The sequence below is a fragment of the Centrocercus urophasianus genome, unplaced genomic scaffold (assembly GCF_019232065.1).
Source record: "Centrocercus urophasianus isolate 14NV4802_14NV808 unplaced genomic scaffold, USGS_Curo_1.0 seq_38, whole genome shotgun sequence".
Classification (NCBI taxonomy): domain Eukaryota; kingdom Metazoa; phylum Chordata; class Aves; order Galliformes; family Phasianidae; genus Centrocercus; species Centrocercus urophasianus.
This window is the reverse complement of record NW_024884955.1, coordinates 4,538,270-4,557,398: the sequence shown is the minus strand read 5'-3', so window position 1 is coordinate 4,557,398 and position 19,129 is coordinate 4,538,270. Positions and strand designations below refer to the sequence as shown.

The following is a 19,129-nucleotide window of genomic DNA, read 5'->3' as shown; positions in this document are numbered from 1 at the left end:
ATTTCATCTCCTCACCCACAACAAAACAAGTAGAACAGTTAAGGTAAAATTGAGAAAAAACAGCAGGCAGATTGGTTCAGTTTTTGAATAGCACATTTGAACATTTTAAGTTTCATTACTGCTGCACCTGGTGTGAAACACAGAGACAAATTACACAAGGAAGGCACTACCACATTTTATCGGAGAATCATTCTTCAAACATCAGTTTTATTTCTATATAATGAGAAACCCTAGAGAAACACCAAACATGAGTAGGGGCAAAACACAGTATCTTATCTAAACTCATTAAAACTGTATTTGGAGATAAGGAGAAAGAAAGAAAGAAGCGCTTTGCTTATAGCAAACACCAGAACAATTACTCCAGCTGCATCCGTTGGAGAACCCTCAGATCCACTCTAATTCTTAAAGCAGGCCACAAGACACCCAACGCTCACTGAGTACAAATGCCCGTGCACTGCAGATTGCTTTTGGGATGCAGGGCTCAAAGGGCTTTGGCAACTCCTGTCTGATGGCATAAACAGACAGCTGGCTACTGATAGCAAAGACACTACTTGCTGTCACCATAAACTCGAAAAAAAAGAAATCAATCATGCTTCCACCAAAAAGTTCTGCTTTCATCTATCGAACTTAACGCAAGAAACAGAAAAGCAAGAGCACGCATGTATTCATTTACACACTCACACGGTGGAGAAGGCGAGGGAGATGGCACAGGCACCGCACCTCTGCGCGGCTTCACATCCGGACGCGATGCTCTAAAGGAGAACACACAGAGGAGCGATGAGATCCGAGATCCCCACCTGCAGCACCACAACCTCCCGCAACGCGGGGCCGGGAGGCAGAAGTTGAGGCGCAGCGCGTTCTGCTCCCGCTCAGCCGCCGCTTCACGGCGTGACCTTGGGCCGCTCCCCCACAGCTCCACTGCCACCTGACAGCCGCAATTATTCGCCACGGGAGCCTCCGCACCGCCGGAACGGAACGGAAAGGGAGGGGAGACGGAACGAGAGGGGGAAGGGGGGGAGCGGGCGTGTGTTTTCTGTTCTCCTCGCAGGTGATAAAAATCTCCCCGACGTCGCTAGAGTCTGGGAGAGGATCGATTCCCGCACCCTTTCCTTTTCCATGCCGTTCCGGTTAAACCGGAGGGCGAGCCAGAGGAGCCGGCACCTCCGGATCTCCCGCCCCGAGCGCGCACGGCAGCCCGCGGAGCCGAACCCTCAGGGCCTCTCCGCCCCCGCGCCCCGCAGGCACAGCCCTCCCGGCGGCCCCGGCCCGGCCGCGCACGGAGGCGGCGTTACTTACAGCACCCGCCAGGCGGAAAACTCACAGGTGGCCCGGAGCCGCTGAGGAGCGAGGCGCGCGCTCCGCCCCGGGCCGCGGGAAGTCACTCCGCTCAGCGGCCGCGCGAGGAGCCGGCGTAGCGAGCTGGGGGCGCTGCACGCCGCTCCCCGCCGCTGCTCGCTTCGCTTCTCCTCGCCTCGCGCGAGCCCGGCTCCCGCCCGCCCTTCCTCCCGCCCGGCTCGAGCCGCCGCCGGCCAATGCGGGCCGCAGCGAGGAGCCGGCTTTAACCATCTGTTGCGAAGCGCCTCCTCCTAGCGCTGCCGCCTCCCTTGCGGGGGGCTCCCGCCCAGGCACCCCTCCGAGGAGGCGAGGAGTGTGGGAGAGATTTACGCTGCGCTAAGGTGCTCTCTGCCCCCCCGGAGCCTTCGAGGGCCGCGGCTGTTGCACGTCTCCCTTCCCCCGCGCTTCTCGCGCCCGGCGCTCCCATCCCCCCGTCCCCTCGGCGCCCTTCCCGCCGTCCGCTCGCTTCAGGGCGGTCCCTCCTGCGTGCTTTCGCTGTGAGGTGAGGGAAGATCTCCACGGGGGCATAGCTTAACGGGTGCGAGGTGCGATGGGGAGGTTTCAGGGGGAGCGGGCTGAGCGGCCAAAAGGAATTTTGTGTGGGGTCCCGCGCTCCTGGGGAATAAAACCCGGAGCCTACACAACTTCTTTACGTCCCGCTTCACGATAACCGCGGCTCTCCACAGGGGTGGCAGGACAGGAGCCGCGCGTCCCGTCCTGCTGGAAGGGCGCGGCGCAAGCTCCGCTTTAGCCGTGCGTGATGAGACTTCTTAGGCGTCTCCTGTGGTGAAGCTGCGCCAGGAGGGTCAAGAGTCGCATTCGCTGTTAAAATAGTTTTGAGTTTTAGCCTTTCACGCCCCTAATTTGAAGGTTTTTCCATAAACGTGGACAATCTATGCTCACGCAGATCTCTCCGCACGATGGTAGCTCGGATGTTTGCAGCAGACACGTAATCTCCACCCAAAGCAGACCCATAGTTCCTGTTTCACTTCTCACTTTTGCATACCTCCTTATGGATTTGATACACACTGACAGTTTGGAGGAAAACAAATGCGTAGGAAGAGATTTAATCATTTCCTTGCTATAGAGCTCTCTGATCGTGCTTTCTAACACATTCTGTACATTTGCAGCAGATTTCCCACTGAAAATTCAGGAGTAAGAAGCTAATTTTATTCCATACAGATCCCAGGCTAATATTTTTATGACGATGTGTCAAGAAAATAATGCAAATTCTTTTCAACTTTCACCAACTTAAAGCTAAGAAAACAGTCTTAAGACGCCTGCTGTGGGATGAAAAAAATATATGTAATGCATGTGTTAAATCAAGTTCTAAATGAAATTTAGACTTTTTTTTTCAACCTGTCTCATTGCTGTTTCCCACTAGAGCAGTTTCCAAGCAGAGTTAGGAGTTTGAAACCAGAGCATGGATGAAATGTGTTCTGTAGCTCTGTGTATTCTTATGTTACTTTCTTGCATTTTCTTTGCTATTTTGAGACACTATTATGCAAATCTTAAGGTAATCAATACTCATTAACGTGTGTGTTATCCAGATCTAGATAGCTTTAATCATAAATCCTTTCCTTTTATTATAAAAGATACATGATTTCTTATTCTACTCCATGCTGTTATAAAATGGCTCACAGTAAGTGGCACATTATTACATATAGACAGTTTTCAAAAATAGGATGTTTCTTACCCACACAGAAGGCTTTATTTTTGCATTAGATTATCTCAATACAGTTGAGATTTCTTATGACAAAAAGAAGTCTCAAAAATGTCAGAAATTATTTGAAATTCTGAAAATTACTTTAAATGTTTTGGATTTTTTCTCATGAACCTCCAGATGGATGAAATTTTACCCTTGTGTGCATGTGGGATGCCTGCAAGTCTGAAGGGAGAATTCGTCATTACAAGATATTTTTAAAGAACAGTTTATATATAGTTAGAATTATCAGGGTGATGAATTAGCTAGTGAATCTTCCATTAATCTTAAGACTATTCTCAATGCTAAGTTATCCCCATATGTATTATTACTAAGCCTCATCATCATTAAGATACTGTTTTTTAGCATTACTATGAGATTTTGTCCTACTATTCTAAGAATTTTTCTGTTATTTAATTACTGCATAACAATTTAACATCTTAAACCAATTGTTCTAGGTACCAAAGGCACGTAAAAAGAGATGCTCTTCACACAAGTACTTTGCATGCTGTCATACATAGACATCAGAGAAAGAACGGCTAGGACTGGAATGATCCGGAGACAAGCAACTGCCCCCTGAAACAGTGAAAATACAAATCATTTGTTCAGTTGTACAAGTCTTGACAGAACCCAAAAGCATGTAGAGGTAAGTGCAGTCCACTGATATAATAAACAAAACACTGTAAGTATAGAAATTACGCCTTATGTCTCCAAATAATGCTTCTTTTATCTTACAGGAAAATGTCATGTTAGTGGCCAGTTGCAAAGGCAGTTGCTCAATTTTTTTTATGCAAACAAAAACTTATTTCTCCCAGTTCATCACAGTTTTTATTACATATTTTGATCAGTTATAAACATGAAAAATTCCTGTGTGCATACAGTATCATGTATATCATGGATGTGATTAAGACAAGATTCAAATAGACCAGCAACATGCCATCAACTCAGGCATTTTCTTCTGATTTTCCCTTGCTGCTATGCTGGTATAACCTTAAGCAATTTGTTGAATTTGCCTGCGCATCATTCACTCATCTGCGAAATCTGGGATACTTGAAGTACACTTTCATAGTAGTAAGAATTCGTGAATGCATTTGTTAGCTAATTTGCTGTAAGTAAATAAGATATTTAAATATAGGAATCCAAACCACTCATCATAATATTTTTTCCTGCTTCATTCTAAGCAGTATAAATATAGCAGTCTATATTGCTTAACACAGAGCTTAAAAACTTGGCAGTATGTTTGTCAAATACCATAATATACATCTTAGAATCACTAAAGATCCTGTGTGAAAGTTTAAGGGAAACAGCACACCAATTTTGCTAATTGGTCTGTGTTATATTAACAATATGTGGAGAGGTAAGGCTGGAAATACAGTTCAGGAGATCAAGGACCATGCAAAAAGAATGGACAGTTTCCACAGAAGAGCTTGGGTTGGAAGGAACCTCAGACTGTCTGCTTCCACACTCCCTGCCATAGGCAGGGTTGGCAATCACTAAATCAGGTAAAAGACTGTGTTGCAAAGAGTCCCATCCAATCAGGCTTTGAACACCTCCAAGTATGTGGCATCTACAACTTCTCTAGGCATCCTGTTACAGCACCTCGCCATCCTCTCAGTAAAAATGCCCACCGACATCCAACCTACATCTCCTCTCTTTCAATTTAAAGCCATTCTCCTCTTGTCCTGTCACCATCTACCATTCATAAGCTCCCTTTAGGTATTGGAAGGCCACTATCAGGTTTCCCTTGAGCCTTCTCTTCTATACGCTGAAAGGATTTCACAGTAAGGAACTGTGTATCTTTGAGTTCTGTGTATTCTTCATGGAAAAAAAGATCTCAGTACCCAATTATGGGAGTTCAAAGAAACTAAGGTCTGATATCCACAAAAAACCTTTTCAGAACACTGTTGGGCATGGTTTTCATATTCATCAGTACATTAAGCTCAGAAAACATCTCACCATCCACACACTACATGCTTTTACTAAAAATTCTGACTTTAGAGAGTGCTTTCAGGACTCTTCCAACAAGAGGCTGTGTGCTTACATATAATTACTCTTCAGCTTTCTCCCCACATTGTTTATGCAGAGGGGGAGAACTATGACCTATTAGGATGCTTCTGTAGAGTTAAAAATATTGATATCCATTAGGTACAATAATCACATTTTTAAAATCCCTAATGTCTTAGAAGATCCATTAGCCTTAATCATTCCAACACTTTTGAATGGTCTTGCCATCTGCCTTTTTCCAAATAAAGATATATCAAGTTACGTTAATAGCATCAGTAATTAAATACTTGTGGGAACTCAAAAACAAACCCTAAGACCCAAATAACGTAAACTTGGGCCACTGATGGAGTTCAGGATCTTGCAGCAGGCCATTCTCTGAAGTGACACAGTCGAAAATACAAGAGTGATGCTCAGCATGTGACTGCAAAGCTGAGGTTTCAATTTTTTCCACGTGATGTATGTTAACAGTTGGAAAAAAAAAACCCTCAAGACTGAGTAAACTAGAAATATACCATGCAGCCATAGTCAGGAAAAAGCTGCTTTGTTATAAAGACGAAACAGACTTGTGGCAATGTTGCCACTTTTTGTAAACTGTTGAAAGCTAGGTTTTATTCCTTATTTCTGTTGTATCTTAGTAATGACTCAGGAACTGGTAGGAGAAGGAACGTGCTGTTGTAAATGTTGCAAGACCTAGCCTGGATTTAGATACTATTGCAAATTTACTAAACAAATTCATCTCAAAAACTGAAATCAGAGTGTCATTTAGGCACTGACACTACTGAGAAAACAAAAACATTGGTGGACATGGCTAATCACTGCAAATGCCAGTGGATAGTAAGTGAAATGTGACGTTCCCACCCTATAGGACCATATCTTCTGCTAGCAATCAACAACACCATCTGTTATAAGAAAGGAAAAAAAGGGAAAAAAAAGAAAACAATAGCAACAAAAGGTACTAGAAATATGTAGCTGTCTAGATTTCAGAACGTGAGACAGTTGTCTATTTAACTTCAAGATGAGTCTTTCTGTGTAAAGACAGCTATCAAAATTTTGATTTTTCACATATCCCTTGTTAATTGCAGCAACTGGTATCTGCAATCTCATGTTTTCCATTCTCTTAGTTGTAAAACATTAAGAGAAATGGATTATAACTCCAGTATTAATAGGGAAATGCTCAGTAATAATAATCTGTAGCTTCTAGAGTGCTTTTCCATCTCTAAAGGCTCTGCAAACATTAATTATGCTGTTCAGTGTTCAGTTCTGGGAAAACATGCAATCCTACTAGACAGTTGAGCTTTATTGTGACTTTTAAAGCCTGAACTGTGCTTTGGGGGTTGGATGAGTGAGCACGTGCTGAGGAAAGTACTGTAGTGATATCTTTTCAAGGTACACAGTCCAGTGTATCAAAATACACCTGTCTGGATCCATTCTTCATCTCAGTTAAAAATGACCACCCTTACTCTTTGGCTTTGTTACTTCCTACAGCTTCTGCCTAAAGACACTGATCCTTCCTTTGTTAGCAAATACCTTGAGTGATCTGGATTATACTTATCCAAAAGTTACTCTTTTAAAGCCTAATTACAACATTAGTTACAAATGGTAACTAAACCAAATTTCTTCATTTGAAATGCGTAGAACAGTCACGTTCTACAAGCATGTGTAAGTTACAGTGGAGACCTGCCAGTGATGCTATCTGAGCAACTACAAGTATTGTGTATCTGTTTTGATACAGTAGTACATCTAGCACTGCTAACAGAGCAGAACTTTTCAGGATTTGAATGAAAGACTGTCTAGGGCACCTTAGCTAAGCTTCAGAAGTTTGGGGTTTTTTTTTCCTCTATCTCCATTATGCTGAGGGAAAGCATCTTATGGAGACGCAGTAAAAGAAGTCATTTCAGTGGGGAAAAAGAGACAGAGAAAGAACTTCATGTAGCTCAGAAGTTTCTGCCAAGTTGCTTGCTATAGAAGTTTCTGTAGACACACTTTGTAAGCAAAGATCGCTTGGACTCTAGCAGGGGACTGAGCATTTTGTGAGGAGATGTACAGCTATACACTGCAGGACAGGGCTCACATTATTTACTGAGAGATGACTGGCTGCCTGCCAAGCTGAAAAACATTCCCTTGCTAGCATTTCAGCTAAAGAAAAAATAAATACCTCAATATTGCTCTGTTGCAGTGCTTAGACTCTACACTTCAAATGGAAAAATGAAAGTTATTGCAACAATAAATGACCCTCTAAGATCTAAAATCTTCCAGGGCTCTCTCTCTAGTCTTTTCTAATGAACCTTTGCAATTTCACCAAAGTCAGAATGTGGTGTTTGTATCAATAGATCACGCCTGTGCATACATATGCAATGTGTGCAGAGAAGTGACATGTTTTAATTGTATTTTTAATGGGAAAAATCTAGTAATTCCATGAAATATGCTACTGGTCTTGTGATTGATGATTTCATTTTGAACAAGGCAAATTTAAAATGAGTCTAAGAGCACAGTCTGCTGCATTAACTGTGAAATTACTCAGTGTTGCATACACACATTTATGCATTGATCTAATATTTTGTTTTGTGGGTTGCATGTGCACATGGTATCTTTACTGGTTACAAGTGCATAGACCTTTCCCAGTACTTTAATGTTTCTAAAGTAACACAAAGTGCGATTTCTGCAGAACTTCATGGGAATTCTCTACTTAGAAAAAAATTTAAAATTGAACAGTTACCACTGGGAACTTTTTCTTACAGTACCTGGAAGTTACATTTCTTATGTGCAGTGCTACTGCAGGTCCATACTTCTGTTAATCATTGGATCTGTAGTTTGTAAATGGAGAATAGAACACTCAGCTCTAAGTCCCCACCTGAAGCAAGCATTGATCTGCTGCTGTCTTCAGTCACACAGGTTGACTCACAGGTTGGATTTAAATATTTTTCTAATGATTCTTATTAGATATCTCAGGCACAAAGAAGTAAACAGTGCAGTTACAGGCCAGGCCACACAAGCATAAGTTTGTAGACATTAAGCAAAGAAGGAACCGTTCTAATAGCTCACGTATTATTTTGCAGACTCTCATGCTATGTAATTTTTATATACCAAGCTTACAACACTCCCTGAGCTTTGGAGCACACTATTTGAACCACAGTCAGATCTGAATTTAGCTACTGGTCTTTTACCATGTACAACTCTAGCAGAACTGTTGTTTTCGTTTCTCAACTTTGTATCTGGACTCAAACTGGACCTGCAAGGGTGAGATACATTTCAATATGTATGAAGACAAATTTGAATCTTTAGAGTCACAAGGGCGTTTTGACTGGAAGAGGCTCGTGTTAGAGACCAGAGATTATGTGCAAAAGCAGAACTTCTTTTGCATTTGAATGGTCTCAGATATATACACTGATGTGTCTATGTATGCATATATGTAAATTTGTATATAGGTAACAATTTTCCTGAGACTGTCTGTATAAATTATGCCTTTTTAAAAGGATGATCAAGTGTTGGGCTGAAGTCAAACACCTTTAGCTGTAAGCTGGATTTCTAGGTGTAAAACATTATAATAAGTGTAAGACATTATAATAACACATCCTTTTTGCACATACCCTTCCTTTAGGTAGAAAAAAACCACAGTCCAACACTGTGCTTCACGCTACTTGCCAAAGTACTATGAAGCACATAGAAATAATTTAAAAACTATTAGTTTTCTTATGTAAAGAAATCACAGTGACAGACATTTCTGCTCCCTCTACTGAGCCATCACACGCTACAGCCCTTACTTGCGTGACTCTTAAGGTTTTGCCTTTTAATTTTGTATTGTCTGAGTAGAGAAATCCAAATTAGCATATGGAGGGGGTAGGAACTGAGCTATGCAGCTTCTATGAAACAGGAACAGCAAATGAGAAACCATCCAGAAGCTTCTATTATATGGTTGTTATGAAAGAAACTACACTGTGGGATAAATGCCCAGGCCATTGTTTAGCTTTTAACACATTCCTCACTGAAATGAAATCCTACCAAAGTTGAAGTTTCCCAGAGTGAAAAACATGGTTTGCATTTTCTTTGGTTTTTGCTAAGTATCAAAGTTTCATATGGAAAATTCACTGGTGCTGGAGGCATTCATATTAATCAGCTTTTACCAAATAGGGTTCTTTTCCAGTATATGACATCATATAATATACCAAATGCTGTTCTTATGTCCCCAGAAGTTACATTACAAAAGTTGCTTTGATATGCCTAGCACAGCAGCTGCAAGGATCACAATTTGTCTAAAATTTGTCTTCTTCCATTTTCAGGATAAATGTATGCTTAAATAGTTACAATTATTCCTAATATTTATTGATGTTCTGTGATAGTGCAACTAAGAACAAACCGAACTGAAAGGACAACTGTCACATGGTGCTTGCAACTGAGTAAAATGTGCATGGGAACTGAACTCTTGTAAGCTAAATGCATCAAGGAGTCCACAGATTCAAGTTCAGCCATAAAATAGATAAATCACAGTATTCTGAAACATAGAAAACAGTAAGGATATGGTGTGCAAAGGCACAGTAACACTATCTACTGCACTAAGGATTTAGAAAAGAAATTCAGATGTATTCTGCCATTGATCAGGTGGATTTATTTCTGGTTTTGAGTTTTCTGAGTTGTGATGCAGTTGTGATGCTTTCTTGGATTTTTTTTTTTCATAAATAAATAAATACTCCCTAAATGAAACATTTTCATTTTTGACAGATAATTTTGTAGGAAAATTGCACACAGGAAAACATTATTAAAATGGAATTTTGTACCCATTTTGTATTTTGTTCCCGCTGAGAAGTAGTTATCATTAGAACTTTCATCCCCACTGCCTGAGCAAAGTGGTTGTATGTTTACTTAACCTACATCTTAGCACAAAGCATCAGAGAGCTGAATATGAAGGAGAATTGTTTATAAAGCATATTACATCCTTTGTTGTGTTTCTCACTCTGCTTTTGCAACCTACAAAAATTACTGTGGACAACAAAGAATAGTTACATATAAGTAAATCATCAGTATTTCCTTATGATCATAAAACTCAGAAATCAACTCCCACTTTTAACAACTACTCACTTTATTAAGTGAGGTTACTGTAGGCAGTCCCTAAGAGCTATCGTCTGAAAACATACATTACATCTGGTTGTGTTTGATACAACACAAAAGTCAGTCCTGCTTTCTGTGCAACATATAGCATGCCCTTTTAATGTTGGTTTATATAGAGTAATACATTTGAAGTATCACCTTAAAGTTTTGATAGATGACATTTCAGATTTCAGAAAAGAGCAGCAGAGATAGATATGCTGACTGTTTGCTGGCTTTAAGCTCACTGCATTCTAAAGTTTATGTCTTATCTCCCACTTACTGTTATACGCTGCTTTATGATTTACATATTTTCCTGAATATAGTCTTTTGACAGTAGTAGAAATCTCAGTATAAGCAACTCTATAAGCAGCAAACACATAGGCTAAGATTATAATCAGAGACATTAATATACGTTAATTTTCTCTTTTTTATCGCTAAAGGCCGCTGTCAGTCTGCTTTAGGACTTCCCTGAACTTATTGATTTCTGATACATTTTAAAACAGCTTAGGCACTTTTTTTCCTGGAGTAGGCATAATCTGCTTCACAGAGGCCTTATTTGGATGCTATATAATCCATTTCATTCATTCATTCTAATCTTCACAGGTAGCTGTTGATTGCTGAGACAGGGAAAAAGAAGCGTACAATAGAAAGCCTGCTAGGAAAAAAACATAGAAAGAAAAAATAGCTAAACTAAAAAAAGCCAACAAATCCAAACTAAAAAATAATAAGTTAACAAAAAGAAATAAAGCTTTTAAACCAAATCTTTATTCTTCACTCTCTAACACTATAATGTGATAAAAAGCACAGCAATAATAACAGGGCAGTAAAGTCCTAAGCTATACTAGTGATGATAAGCCCAAATGCAGCAGCCATAGACAAAGAAACAAAAGAGATAGGGAAAAAAAAAAAAAACAACAAAAACCAACCCACTTACCACTAGAAGGCCATACATACAGAGCTCCAGCAAACCCCCTTACCTCCCCCCTACCACCCTTAAATGAGGTCTGGGAAGGGGTGGATCCTGGCTCCACCTCTTCTGGTCACTCAGGTGTATTATGTCACCTACCAGGTGCTCAATCACTGTTTCAAGCTGAATGAGCATTTCTGCTACACCCACTGTGTAACATTTTTCTCTGCTTTTATGCAAAATCACTGCAAACTGAGAACAAAGAGCTAATTAAAATGATAGTACTTTTACTTACTTTGACTTGGTGGTGGAATATTTAACTCCAGATATATTGTTGAATATAGCCATCCATCTTTTTCTAGCCTTTTTTTTCTTTTTTTTTAATAGAGGGGGTCTTTGTAAGGGGACTGTTACATCGCAGTATGAACTGGTGACTGAGCACATTGTGAAGGATGTGGCTGGCCCAGGAAGCACAGGTGTAAGCAATCCACCTATGCTTCCCATGAGACTGGACTTCCCTGGGATCATTTAAGGGCTCACTTCTCTAGGAGGAGCCTTCCCTTGTTGAAGACCCCTGGGAACATTTTATAGTTACAAGCTCTGTCACCAGTAGGGTAAGGTAACTTTTTCCTACGTGTCTTTATTGCTATTGTTTTATTGCTATTCCTGATGATATTTGCTCATTGTTAGAAAAGACTTATCAGAAACAGTTTCATTGCTACTAAGGACCAGCAATCTTATGGATGCATAACTGCCATAATTTTTTTTCTTAGTATGGAAAGAAACATCAAGCTAAATTCTGGGTTGTGTGTGTGCCTTCTTCGTGCTGGAAAGATCTATAAAGCTTTCCTGAGTTGCTAGTGGAGATCCCTCCTGCAAGGAGCTGAGGTAGAGCTGGCTTATGGTTACCTTGGTTTCTATTTGTGCCAGTTGGTATAAAGGAATAGAAGGCCTGACGTATTGGCTTTTAAAGTTGAGTGTGAAGATTTTGACTGCTTTTGTTTTAAAAACTAGAGCTGAATTTCTATGGCTCATCCTCTTCCTGTGTGTGTTGCAAGCATGTGTTGATGCGCTATGTGTAGGAAAGGACTCTTCTGAGTTCTGAATTTATGATGTTTAAGGGGCTAAATTTCTTTAGCTACTTATTTTTTTTTTTTTTTTTAAGAAGAGTTATTTCTACCCCCACATGAGGAAGCTCATTCTAATTGTATGTAGAATCTTATTTACAGTTTCTTTTCTATCTGTCTTAATGCTTTGTCATGGTAACAGTAGATAGAAACTGTTAATTCAGACACAACTAAGGGTAAGTAGATTATTTTGGTATTCAAAATAAGATTTAATGATAAACTTAAATGTATTTATTTTCAACTCATTATATTGTATTTAGCTCTGACAGATGCAAAATACAAATCTTAATGCTCTTGAGTGACATATATGATCCAGAAGGACTTAAAAAAAAATCCAAAAGTGCAACAATGGGCTTTGAGAAATATGAATACTGAAGCTTCACCTATATTATTAACATATGAAGCTAAACTCACATTGAGGCTTTGAGTTTATTCTGTGTGTAAAGAGACTCATTCCTGCAATAGATGTGTTAAACATGGTAAAAACCACTCATGTAGCAGTGTCTTTTCTCTCTTATAATTGTTTTCTCTCCTACCGTAAGTCTTAGTCACTTTGCTCTTGTGCAACACACATAATTTTGTTTAAAGACTTCTTAAATGTTTTGAAAATGACAAACGTGGAGCACTCTCCTAAAGACCTTATACTCAGTGGACCTGAGGAATGTGCAGGCAAACTGTTCTGAGAGTGCTAGTAACAAGTGAGAGAAATTCAAATGTTTGTGTGTATTTGTTCTTGTGATTCTGAGGGCATCAAGAAGGTGATGTTTTCAAACAGTAGATCTTGGGAAAGATGTCACCTTCATCACTGTTATCCTCTGTCCCTACAGTGCAGGCAGGAAAGATAATTCAACAGTTTTAAGTGGTGACTAAAAGAAGCTCTTTAAGAGAGTTTTCTAAACCCCAATGAATTACTAGGCCAATACACTCCTCAAAACAGATGAACATTTTTTTATTACCTCCTGGTTTTTCTCACCATCCTGGTGCCCTATCAGTAGTTGCTTTGCCCCTTGGGCCTGTTCAGCAGTGACTGTACCAGTGTGTGAGTACTGTACTGAGACTTTTCCTAATGGTGCAGTGTTGGTGGTGGCACAAAAACTGAATTTGATTGCTGTAGTAATGTTAGAATTAAAAATCAGTTCAAATAATTTAACTGGAGATAATCAGCTTTTTCCTTTGGAGTTGAGCCTGTGGCACTGCTATACTCCATCCTAGTTTGTAGGTTAGAGGTTTACCACTAATCTTTCAGTATCCCCAGCTGAGCTGTTTGATTACACTTCTTCATGCTCCCTGAAGGCCAGTCTGTCCAGACTGCTTGAGAATGGACTCACATATTAGTGTGTTACGTTCTATAAATATCTTATGATGTTGCTGCATTATAACATGGATAAGCTTGCTGTTTTGTGTTTACTGTGAAGGGGGAAAAGGTTGTTGCATATTACATCATGAGAAGTTTGAGACTGATCCTTGGCTCCTGAATGATGATGTAATTTCACTTACACAACATAACTTCCAGATCCATTTTATTTTTTTCTATTCCATCTCAACCTTTGAGGGATTAATAACTTTCTCAGGAGTCCTGTTGCACAAATGCTTTGACAGGTGGTTCTACTACAGAGCTTTTAAAATTCTCTTTGAAAGAAGCAGTCTCAGCAAGGTTGTTGATTAAGTAGAGTAAGCATAGATCATTGAATAAAGTTTTGTTGTTCACAGAATCACAGAATCACAGAATTGTAGGGGTTGGAAGGGACCTCCAGAGATCATCGAGTCCAACCCCCCTGCCAGAGCAGGTTCCCTACAGCAGGTCGCACAGGTAGGCATCCAGGCAGGTCTTGAACATCTCCAGAGAAGGAGACTCCACCACCTCCCTGGGCAGCCTGTTCCAGTGCTCCGTCACCTCACTGTAAAGAAGTTCTTGCGCACATTTGTGCGGAACTTCCTATGCTGCAGTTTCCAGCCGTTTCCCCTTGTCCTGTCTCCACTCACCACTGAAAACAGTCTGGCCTCGCCATTCTGCCCCCCACACCTTAGATATTTATAGACCTGGATCAGGTCCCCTCTCAGTCTCCTTTTCTCAAGGCTGAACAGACCCAGTTCACTCAGCCTTTCCTCGTAGGAGAGATGCTCCAGGCCCTTCACCATCTTCGTGGCCCTCCGCTGGACTCTTTCCAAGAGATCCTTGTCTTTTTTGTACTGGGGAGCCCAGAACTGGATACAGTACTCCAGATGAGGTCTTACCAGGGCAGAGTAGAGGGGGAGGATCACCTCCTTCGACCTGCTGGACACGCTCTTTTTAATGCACCCTAGTAAGCCATTGGCCTTTTTGGCCACAAGGGCACACTGCTGGCTCATGGCCAACCTGTCGTCCACCAGGACACCCAGGTCCCTCTCCGCAGAGCTCCCCTCCAGCAGCTCATCCCCCAACCTGTACTGGTGCATGGAATTATTCCTCCCCAGATGCAAGACTCTACACTTGCTTTTGTTAAACCTCATCCGGTTTTTTTCTGCCCAGCTCTCCAGCCTATCCAGGTCTTGCTGAATGGCAACACAGCCTTCAGGCGTGTCAGCCAATCCTCCCAACTTCGTATCATCAGCAAACTTGCTGAGGGTGGCCATTATCCCCTCATCAAGGTCATTGATGAAGATGTTGAACAAGACCGGACCCAGTACAGACCCCTGAGGAACACCACTGCTTACAGGTCTCCAACCGGACTCTGCACCACCAACAACGACCCTCTGTGCTCTGCCAGTCAGCCAGTTCTCAACCCACCTCACTGTCCACTCATCTATCCCACATTTCCTCAGCTTTGTTATAAGGATGTCGTGGGGGACGGTATCAAATGCCTTGCTGAAATCAAGGTAGACTACATCCACTGCTTTCCCCCTATCCACCCAGCCAGAGACAACATCATAGAAGGCTACCAGGTTGGTCAAGCACGACCTCCCCCTTGTGAACCCGTGCTGACTACTCCTGATAACCTCCTCTTCTTCCAGTTGTCTGGAGATGACATCCAATACAAGCTGTTCCATCACCTTTCCAGGGACAGAGGTGAGGCTGACTGGCCTATAATTGCCTGGGTCTTCCTTCTTGCCTATTTTGAAGACCGGGGTGACGTTGGCTATCTTCCAGTCTTCGGGCACCTCCCCCGTCCTCCAAGACTTCTCAAAGATGACAGAAAGCGGTTCAGCAATCACCTCTGCCAGCTCCCTCAGCACCCGTGGATGAATCCCATCGGGTCCCATGGATTTGTGAACATTGGTGTTGCCTAGGCGCTCTTGGACCACCTCTTCCCTGACCGAAGGGAGGTCTTCCATTCCCAAGATCCTCTCACTAACCTCCAGGGTCTCAGATTCCCGAGGGGGAGCTTTTTCACTGAAAACAGAAGCAAAGAAGGCATTCAGTATCTCCGCCTTCTCAGCATCCCCCGTTACCAGAACACCCCCGTCACTTAGCAGGGGAGCCACATTCTCCCTAGTCTTCCTTTTACTGTTAATGTACTTGAAAAAACCTTTTTTATTATCTTTTATCCCCTTTGCCAGATTTAATTCCAGGCAGGCTTTAGCCTTCCTTGTCGCATCCCTGCAGACCCTGACAACATTCCTGTATTCTTCCCAAGTAGTCAGACCCTTTTTCCACATTTCATGGGCCTTCTTCTTTCCTTTGAGTTTGTGCATGAGCTCCTTGCTCATCCACACAGGTCTTCTGCCACCCTTTCCCGATTTCTTCCTCACAGGGACGCACTGATCTTGAGCTTGGAAGAAGAGCTGCTTAAATGTCGACCAGCTCTCACAGGCCCCCTTGCCTTCGAACACCCTAGCCCATGAGACAGCTCCAAGTAGGCCCTGGAAGAGATCGAAGTTGGCTCGCCTAAAGTCCAGGATAGCAATCCTACTTTTTGCTTTACTTCTTCCACTCAGGATCTTGAACTCCACCATCTCGTGGTCACTACAACCCAAGCTGCCCCCGACCTTTACTTCCCTGACAAGCCCTTCTTTATTAGTGAGAATAAGGTCCAGCAGTACCCCTTGCCTTGTCGATTCCTCAACCACCTGCATCAGGAAGTTGTCTTCAACACATTGCAGGAACCGTCTGGACCGCGCATGCCTGGCCACATTGCTTTTCCAGCAAATATCTGGATAATTGAAGTCCCCCATAAGCACCAGCGCCTGGGATCGTGACGCTGCTTCCAATTGTTTGTGGAAGGCCTCATCAACCTCTTCCTCCTGATCAGGGGGCCTGTAGCACACACCCACAACGGTGTCAGCCATACCAGCCCGCCCCTTGATTCTTACCCACAAGCTCTCCACTGCTACACCACTCTCCCCCAGGTGGAGTTCAATACATTCAAGCTGCTCTCTTACATAAAGAGCAACTCCACCACCCCGCCTCACCAGCCGATCTTTCCTAAAAAGCACGTAGCCCTCCATGACAACATTCCAGTCATGCGAGCTGTCCCACCACGTCTCTGTGATCGCAATGAGATCATAGCCATGTGACCGCACGCAGATCTCCAACTCTTCCTGTTTATTTCCCATACTGCGCGCATTAGTGTATAGACACTTCAGGGAGGCAGCATTCCCCTGCCACACTCCATCCCTTTGAACTCCACCCTTGTTGTCAATAAATACGTTGGATTATTTTTTGAAGTTTAAAAATCTGTAAGCATTTTTGTGTAAAAGGTTTTGGCTCAACTTTTTTTTTTTTTTTTTTAATTGAGTCTTCCAGCAAAAGATAAAAAGTTAAATAATCACAATTTGCCCACACCATCAGTTTGTGAGAGTTTTCAACATTATTAAAATTCTGATTCACTGCAGGGCAGCAGTTTGAAGCGTAGAGGTTTCTTGTCCAAGTATGAAACAGTTACATTGTAATGCATAAAGATATGTGCTCCTGAACTTCAGTCTTGCGGTCTTCTGGATCGTTCTCATCTTCTTGGAGAAATCCTTTGAGAATTTTTGATTGCCTCTAACTGGCTGTTTTTGTTGATGTTGCTCCATCTCTGCTATGACTCAGTAAGCTCTCCAGACTTCAGATGCTGGTAATGTTATTCCTTATGTTTTGGGCTTCGATATATTCTGGTAACAGAGGTGGAAAATTGCCTTACCTCTTACCAATACCTGAGGCATCTTACACTAAATTACACGTTAAGTGAAACTCAAACAGCCAAGGAACAGATTGTGAAGCTGCAGTGGATAAAAGTCATTTAGAGATATCAGTCTAGAATAATTTTGAATAATTTTGTAGCAGAACCATAAAGCAGGGGAAGGAAATGCTCCTGCACATGAATACTTATTTTTAAAATCCACAATTAAACCATATTTGGTATGATTGGTAAGGAAGGCTACCAAAGAATATTTATTTCCAGATAAAATGTCAATTGTGATTGAGGAAAAAATCTACACGCATTTGTAATTCCTTTGATATAAGTGTTTATCTGACAGGTCCAAGGTAGATACACAGCTTCTCCATCTGATGTAAATCATCCACCAACTTCATAATAATGACAGAAAACGTTGGATCTTATGTCTTGTATGTGTACATTCTGTCCCAAACTTTGCATAACGTAGTAATATATTGCACAGCTAATAAAGTGAAAGTAAGAGCTACAAGAGGAATAGGCAACATATTGTGCTAGGGAAGATCAGAAATGAGTCTTCCATGCCTTTATTTGAAGCATCAAAGGATAGAGAAGATGACAAAGGTTGAACAGATTTCAGGTTTATTTAATTATATTCGTGATTTTTCATGTTCCCTTAAAAATGTGCTGAGTTTTGCTAGCAGTTCCAGAATAAAGAACAGGTTTAATTGTAGGCTTTGTTGTTGCTGTTCTACTGAGTTAGTGTAAAAGCATTTATTAAGCTATGATTTGAAATTAACTTCAAAATCTAAAAAAAGACAGTTTAACTGAGGGAAGATGAGCCTGTAAGCATGTTTCTGAACATAAAAGGAGTGTTAGTATCTGAATCATATTGGCTAGATTGTTAAATGTCCAGAAAGAAATTGCCAGATAGGATGTCATGCTGCTTGAAAACCTTCTGGAATTTATTTCAAAGGATCAATTTTCTGTAAGAATACTTTAGGAGGGTTTTTGGTGCTGGCTGATCTAATTAAGTTTATGTCATTAAATTAAAATTTAACACTTTACTAGCATGAACAAATTACTATGACTACAGTAAAATAAAAAGCTTTAGCAATGTTGCTGAGAAATGTTACTATTCTGAGCTCATTTTTTTAAGAACAAAAACTTTTGCTGTTCACTCCTTATTCCTTTCAGTTAGCTTAAAACCAAATCCCTCTGAACTAACACCTTTATTTTCTATCCACCCCAGAATTATGATGATACGTTCCAACAGTTATCCCAAATGTAGGCATTATTCAGAATCTAAGTTGTAACATAAATTGTCAGACCTCAGGAGGGCAATTCTTTGTATTTTTTAAAACAAAAACTTAAGAAATGCATGATTGGATCTTCCACTTTGGCCCCTATGCCTGAGTATGTTACATACTCAAACCATCCTGTTAATTTTTCTACTTAATTATCTTCTTGGGTGAATAATGGTCTTGCTATATGCTGTGTATAATAACCACCATAATACCAAGTACATACCATTCTGCTTAGATAATGTTTTAATAATATAATGAATTTTGTTTTATCTGCACATCTCTTTCTCTGTGAGAAGAGAAAACATGGATTGTAACCTTCCAGCAACGAAATCCAAAACCCTCAACAGAGGTATATTGTTTGAAGCAGTAACTGGTCCAAAGCGTAGAAGTCAAGATTGATAGTCTAGTTTAAGGCAAGAAAATTACAGGATCTTGGCTGAAGACTGTAAAACAAAAGACCTGATGTGGCAAGATGTAGCTTTGCTTAAAATGGAAGAAATATTGTTTTTTGAACTTGAATCACTGGGCAACCTCTCTCTTACCACATCCTCCCACCAGCAATATCACATGAATGCTTCTGCATTCTGTTT

General features: G+C 41.3%; 1 long non-coding RNA gene across 1 annotated transcript in view; it reads left to right on the top strand.

Annotated features, from left to right (window-relative positions):
- The first annotated feature begins 3,503 nt into the window (after nt 1-3,503).
- Nucleotides 3,504-19,129, top strand: part of LOC122167617 — a 129,517-nt gene continuing 113,891 nt past the window's right edge. Inside the window, exon 1 of the long non-coding RNA XR_006171060.1 lies at nt 3,504-3,683. This is a non-coding gene — a long non-coding RNA (uncharacterized LOC122167617). The remainder of the gene's footprint in view (nt 3,684-19,129) is intronic.